The 7,530-nt window shown below is 39.7% G+C and overlaps 1 pseudogene; it reads right to left on the minus strand.

The window, feature by feature from the left end:
- The window catches only part of LOC139712408 (cell adhesion molecule-related/down-regulated by oncogenes-like), a 29,238-nt pseudogene extending 24,641 nt beyond the window's left edge, over window positions 1-4,597 (minus strand).
- Window positions 4,598-7,530: the final 2,933 nt, after the last annotated feature.

The following is a 7,530-nucleotide window of genomic DNA, read 5'->3' on the forward strand; positions in this document are numbered from 1 at the left end:
ACTGCGAATATATACATTGTCTTTTGCACTGCTGGCCGATGGCTACGTTTTTATCAATTTCAGTGGATGGAGTGAATTATCAAATGTATAATTATTCAGCAGAAGTAGTGTCCTAGCTTTGGTTTTTCTCAATTCACGAGTGATAATATTATTGTATTCAAAGATAAGTTTCAGCTTCCTTTGCTCTCTACTGAGGATGCTAAAAAGGCAAGAAGGTCTTTGAAAGAGACTAGACAGATTTGAATTCCTCTATTTTGTTCTTCCTTTTCTTTGTTTTTTGTTTCTCTATATTTTTTCCTTGTCATGTTCAATCTCTCTTCAAAGTTCGGCAGGAGCGGTTGAAAGGGAATGACGCTGACTTTAACAAAAAGAAGTTCTGGAAGGTTTCACATATTGGGGGGGGGGGGGGAAGCTCTATGGAGTGCCAAACCAAGAGGCCCTTATGAAGTGCCATGTGAGTGCAATTTACTTTAAAAGGGAAATAATTCCAAGAGTATCTAAGAGAGAAATATAAACAAGAAGCTAGATATATGTGGATGTGTCAATGAGGACTGAATTCATTGGATGCTCACTCGTGCTACTGGTGTGAAATTTCTCAGACATATTACAATGGTCTAAAGGTATCATAGGCATATATATCTTCTGCTTTGGGGTCTCCACAAGAGTCCATGGGATATCAAGGTTAGATTGTGGTATTATTGGTATATATATTATTCCTCTCATATTACCTTCCTGTGGGAAACTGCATGACAGATAACCCTTAATCTGTACATATACATGGTATGCCTATTTTCCTCTAAGACTCTTGGGCTCTTCTTAGTGAATTCAGATCATAATTGGTGTCTTGTAGAAGTTTCTGTATGATGTCATGGTTTTCGTTTCAAATATCACTGTTTTTATGAAAAAAAAATATGTACAAAACAATATGTACCTGAAACATTAAAATAAATATATATTGTGTATAATCATGACAACTGCAATCTGTCAATCACACTTCTCATACAAGGAAAAAATTAGTAAATGCATCAATAACACATTCCAAATAGAAAGGCATAACACACATATGGAAACATGCATATAAAACATACATACATTGGTACATACGCATATTAAGAGAGGATGCACGAATAAGTTACCTGCAAGAAGCGCGTTCACACAGTAATGTGAGAAGCGTGGCTAGCAGCCAGAGAAGCGTTGCTAGCTGAGGCTGGTATCCATTGCGACTGGGTCTACAGAGAAAGTGGGCGGGGTCACTCTTCATCAGCATCTCAAGGATGGAACCTGGAGGAGGATCGAGGAGAGAGAAGGAGGAGGAGAAGGAGACAAAACGATAATTCAATTACAAAGTCCTTCCTTCATTCCTTCATATTAATTCTGCTTCTCAAATCAAACCAAAATAAATTACATGATTGTGACGAATTTAAACAAAAACGTAAACAAATGTCATTTCATAGTACGTAGTTATTTTGAAGTAATAATATAATTCTATAGAAAGGAGATAGAAGATGAGGAAGGGGTAGAAGGAGGAGGAGAAGGAGGAGGAATGGTAATGATAAGAATAAATGAGCACATAATATGATGAATACACAAGACACATGCACGCATCATACCATGAGGAGAAATTGGCCAGCACATGCTGGGGAACAGAATGATATGTTCTGGAAGTGCAAAGTATTCATGAGCAAATTTGCAAATAAAGAGCAGAGAAATGGAAAGCCATGTTCCATCAAAGCATCGATTCTCTCCGTGTCTAAAACTCCAAAAAGGTTGACTGAACTTTGAAGTTATTTGAAATATATATGATTTCATAATCCTCAGTATTTCTTTCTCTTGTGGTATCAAAGCAAACACAAAAGAGGCATAAAGTTGTCCATAAAAGAAAAATCACATATGACAAAGTGACTCTCAAGCAGAGTGTTTGCATTTGTGTCATATTTGGAAGCATTTCATCCCACACCCACACAGACACACACACACACACCAGAGCAGACACACACAAAACATACAAATGATATCAAAGTCTACTACAGCAAGTTAAAGAATTAATCAAATAATCCTAATATCCTTCAAAACAAAACAAAACAAAAATGGTCTAGCAATTACCTGCAGCCAGACAATATTCAACAATGGTCATGCAAAAGTCGAGTTAACTCTTGAATGGATATCTTAATAGGAAGATACACTTGACTTTAAGCTGACGACAACTTGAGCAGTCTGATAAGCACAAGATATCTTCTGAGTACAAAGTAAATATCTCAACAAGAAAAAGAAGATGCACTTGATTACAATATGATGAGGCAGAAGATATTAACAAGGCAAAAAATACAAGAGGAGGTATTTAAAAGGAAGACACTCGGTTTGGAACTGATTACAATTTGGGTAAGGAGATAAGGAAGTAATACCATTGCAGCAAAACAAGTTCATGCCAATACGAGGTCATTGTCCCCCCTGGTAGACCAATATTGATATTAATTTCAAGAGTATGCGGAATAATTTCCTTCCGATCCCCATTAATAGTCTCCTGCTACACCAGCAAAGATAATTCCAGACGCTGTCTCTGGGTTAGACAAACATTGAGGGAGAGAGAGAGAGGGGGTTGAAGAACTCGATCAGCACACAGACTGCCATCAAGGAATACACTCGACTGATTAAATCAAGGGTGTTGATCTTCTGATAGAATGTTGCGATGTGAAACTACGACGAGAAAAAATTGTTCAAACAGAGTGTTCCCATGAACACTCTTATGCCGGCTAAGAGTGCACTATTCACAGCATGGACACTACTACATTGGTGACAGAGCAGAGTTATGGTTCTACACCAAGAGGCAAAATCTATGCAAAAGACATGCCAAAGCCCAAAATTCAGCTTTCATAGTAAATATCAATACAGAAATTACACAAAAAAGGTGAATGTAGGTGATATAAATCCACTAATTTCATCTCTGAACTGATGCGCTAGGCCCGAAGACTTTGCAGTGATGTGTATGTGAATGATCCAGGTATTTACGCAGAATCTAGCCATGCAAATTCTGATATAAAATCCAGAATGACAAAACAAACAGGTAATATGGGCTAATGAGTGAATACTGCAATTACTACATTTATGAAACATAGCTATAGTATATCAAAAAAAAAAATAGTATACACCATACACATGAATATTTTAGTGACTGGTTGCAAAAAATTGAAGTTGATATCTCTCCAAATCAGGTATTTTGTATTTTATAAGTTACTTCTTCTACTGCGCCTTGAGCATGTTAGCTAGGTGGAATTGGCGCATTATAAGTACCCTGTACATGTATTATTATCATCATTACTATTATCATTATCTAATAATCCAAACTGTTGCATAACTATAAGTCTGATTCAAATTTCCATACACTTCTTTCAAATGTAGGGTAACGTGAATGCATCAATTTAAAAGTTCACTCGGTCCATTCTTTACCACAATGGGAGGGATTAAACATGAAAGTTGAAAACTTTGGGGGCAAAGGAGCGAAAAAAGAAAGAAAGAAAAGAAGCCAGTGCGACAAACTCTGAGGCGTGATCGATCCCCAGACAGAATGAACCTTGCACTTGGCAGAATTCGCCCCAAATTGCCTAACAGCAACAGAAAAACAAACCAATCCACCCCTCTAAGCTCTCTATTCTTGAGGTCACACATGTGCCTTCCTCTCTCCCTCCTCCTCCTCCTCCTCCTCCTCCTCCTTCAACTTCTCCCACTTTCTCTCCTCTTCCAAACTCACTTTTGTTTTCATTTTTCCCTCCCTTCTCATTCTCTCCCTCTCTCTTTATCCATTTATCTGATAGTTTTTTTTCTAGCTAAACCCTGCCTGCGATGTAAATCAACTCAACGAGTTACCGGTTCCTCCATCTTTACATCCCCCCCCCCCCCCACATCACTTCAGCGTTACCCCTGGATTCCAATTTCAGGGCAAGAATATTTGTCTACCAATTTATATACACGTGTATATTTAGATTTGCCAAATATGTTTTCCCCTCACTTTTCAGGAGTGGTTTGTGAGTATGTTTGTGTGTGACGTGATGGCCACGGCGTGGAGAGAGGCGATACACCTGCAGCTGAACTCTAACAATGGGGATAGGGCATCAGTATGTCACATGAACAGGTGATGGCGTTGAAAGAGATGGACAGAAGAGAGAACAGATGAACAATGAGAGGAAAGAGGATGCACCATGCCATAAGAGAGAGAGATGATTGCTTAAAAAGTGCATCATCTACTACATGGATAGAGTAAAATCATACAACAAACAGGGTGGTTGAAGTTTTATCAGAACAGGGCATAAGAAACTTCTGAAAGTTATTTTACAAGACTTTCCCAGGGGAGTTGTGTTAGCCAGCTAAAAATTACTCCAAAAATTATATCATCATATATAAACGAGGGAAACAATAAGTGCGTAAATATGAAGATGGCGACTGCCTCTAACACCAGGCTTTTCTCTTCTCTCCTTTGTTATCTCTTTCTCCTTACCTATTTCAAAGGAACTGTCACATCACACCACAAAAGGAGCTCACTGTTTTTCTATCTCCCCCTCACTCACTGCTCTTCCTCCTCCTCTTCTTGTTTCCTCCACCCCATTATCATTTCCTCATCAATGTCATATTCAATGGAAGGGGGCAATACCCTCTCTCTCATCCTCTTTTCCTTTCTCTTCTTCACTCTCTTTCTCTAACCCTCTCTCTCTCACTGTCTTCCTGTTTCCACTTTGTGTCCTCATAAATGCCACATTCATTGACGCTGGCAACATGACATGATCTCTCCATCTCTCTCTCTCTCTCTCTCTCTCTCACAGGGACCCCTGCCCCTTATACATCCTCAAGCCTTTAAAGGTATTGTTTATAATTGGAAGCAGTGATTAAAAAAAAAAATGAGTTATCACATTTGATGCATATGTGTAGGCCAGTTGTATCACAGAACATCCTACCATATAAGAATTTCACGGCAAAGCCTAAAATATAAGGAGATATCACTATTTTTCTCAATAAACCACAACTGTGGATGGTTTATTCTCGAAATAATGTTATTATAACTATTGTTCACAGTTTGGATATTTAACAATACTTAGCATTGATAATATCAGGGATGATATTGAGGTATGTTGAAAAAATCAGAAATCAGAAATCAAAATTTTCAGGTGATTTTGATACATGGAAAAAGCAAATAATGTATAAACTTGAGAAAAAAATCTTAAATCAGATTTAAATCTACAGAATATCATGCCTGTAATAGGCCTACTGATTAACATTTTTACAGTGGTTGTTTCTATCCCTAACTCACATTTTAGAACTATACTATGAAGCACTAAAGCTGGTTTTTGTTTCACCTGCAAATTGTAAATAATGCCTTTAACCACCTTCATCCACCCTCTGTCCTTCCTTGCCCTCCCCCTTCCCATCTTCATTTCCCGCTCTGCATCCTCCGCTCTGCATCCTCCGCCCCCCATCACCCTATTGACACAGTGTCAAGCTAGGGCAAACGTTTGCTTCGTGGCTGGGAAGTCTTCGGGACCTCGGGACCTCGGGGGCTTTACCGTTTCTCCCCGCGACCCCCGGCGACGACCCTGCCAGATGCAGTCAAGTCCAGTGTTACATTAGGCCCAGCTCGGGTGTGAGGCTAGTCTGTGCCTCCAGACCCAACACAAGTGTCCCTCACCCTCTCCCCCCTAAGCATTCGAACAGACAAAGAACGTGTTTGGGATGGAGTCGGTCTTTACACTGTCTCAAAGGAAGTCATATCAATGGTGTGTTTTGCACTTAAGAGATCCTTAGTAACCATGAACATGAAATTGCAATGTGTGTAGAAATTTATCACTCTGCAATGGAGCATGAACAATGGCACAAGTATTATTGACATATTCTGACCTAAAGACAGCTGGTAAATGGGATGGATTGCGAGTTTGTAAACACTTCAAGTTATGGTCAAACCTAGTCACAGTTTTTTCTATAGTCTGGACAATTTTTTGTTCTACAATCTTCAGATGCATAGTTCATTGAACAGGCAAAGACAGGCTCCTACAATTAACTTTGACCACTCTCAGATTATTTAGTCATATTATGATTTCAAATTTACACAAAACATAACTCATTCACATTCTATCAAAAACATGAGCAGGTGGAAATGAGCTTTACATACCAAGACTGGAAGAGGGATGGACGAATTTCAGTTTTGGCTCCCAAGCAGACGATCGTATGACGATGACACAATTAGCCGAAAACAATCAAGATATCGCAGAGAGTATCACAGACATCTCGCACGGTTGTCTGACTGACATTCGAAAACAATGAAACAGAGCATCCTTGAACAGAGGCTAAGATATTACACAGGGTGCAAAAAGATGGATACCATATTTTTAAAAACTTGCAGTAGAGCACACATGTGCATGGTGGTAATCCTGAACCGAGTGCATACAGCGCCTCATACAAGACTGCGACTGAAACATTGGGGAAGCCAAAAACTTTTGAAGTCGAGTCCTTTCTCCGAATCTCTCTCCACTGAAACAGCTGGATCATGTCAGTCTAAGCGTTAGCTTCTTTTTTTGTGTGTGTTCCTCAATGCTGCCGAGAGAGTGACTGTGAGGCGAGTCAACCCTGGTGGAATATCGGTGCACATATACCGTGAAGAGCCTGGAGCACGAGACTAACTCAGCTGAGCCCAGGATTAGGGCCCTTGGCGCCTTGATGGGCAAAGGTCGCGGGGTCAACGCACATGCTCTGTGTCAACCTCCATTAATTCCCACTTAGGAATTGAACTTGGGCTTACCAAGGTGAAATCAACTAGGATTTTGTTGATGTTGTTAAGATCGTGCACACACACACACACACACACACACACAAACACACAATCATAATTTTCATTATGTAGTACTGTTGAAAAACAGGGAAGGGGATGTGTGTGTGTGTGTGTGTGCGTGTGTGTGTGCGTGTGTGTGTGTGTGTGTGTGTGTTTTGTGTGTGTGTTTCTTCCTTTTTTTTTGGGGGGGGGGGGGTAGAGGGGTGCAGTGGGTATGTAAAAAGGTGAAACAATAATGAGGGGAAGGAAAAGTTGGACCTACATCGTAGATTCATCAATCAATCTGCAACGAGCAGTGTGGGAAATGGGGACCGTAATGAGAACAGTTGTCACAGGTTCATGTGAGACGACGTCACAGAGACATTCACTTGTTTCAAGTTCTGCAGGGGAAAGTTTTAATGGGAAAAAACATTTTTAGGTGTAATGCTGGAAAAAAAAAAAGAAGACTTGTTTACCACCCTGAGATTATTCAGCGAATTTTCTGTATAATTTCGTTGACAGGCCCAGTATTTTTCTCAACAAGAATCTGTACATCAGAATCTAACCATACAGGAGAGTTTTTTAGAAAATTATTTATCTTCCGTGAGTCCTAAGACACAAGGAAAGGATGGACGGGTTAGGATTGGGACAAGAAAACGGGGAAAATACCTTTGAATGAAACTACCATCTGACTGTCGGTAAATCATGGAACGATGACATATTATGGGATCCTGCACATAGTT

The sequence above is a fragment of the Diadema antillarum genome, unplaced genomic scaffold (genome assembly GCF_040938485.1).
Source record: "Diadema antillarum isolate AM-2024a unplaced genomic scaffold, OU_Dant_1.0 seq00001802_RagTag, whole genome shotgun sequence".
In the NCBI taxonomy this organism is placed as follows: Eukaryota; Metazoa; Echinodermata; class Echinoidea; order Diadematoida; family Diadematidae; genus Diadema; species Diadema antillarum.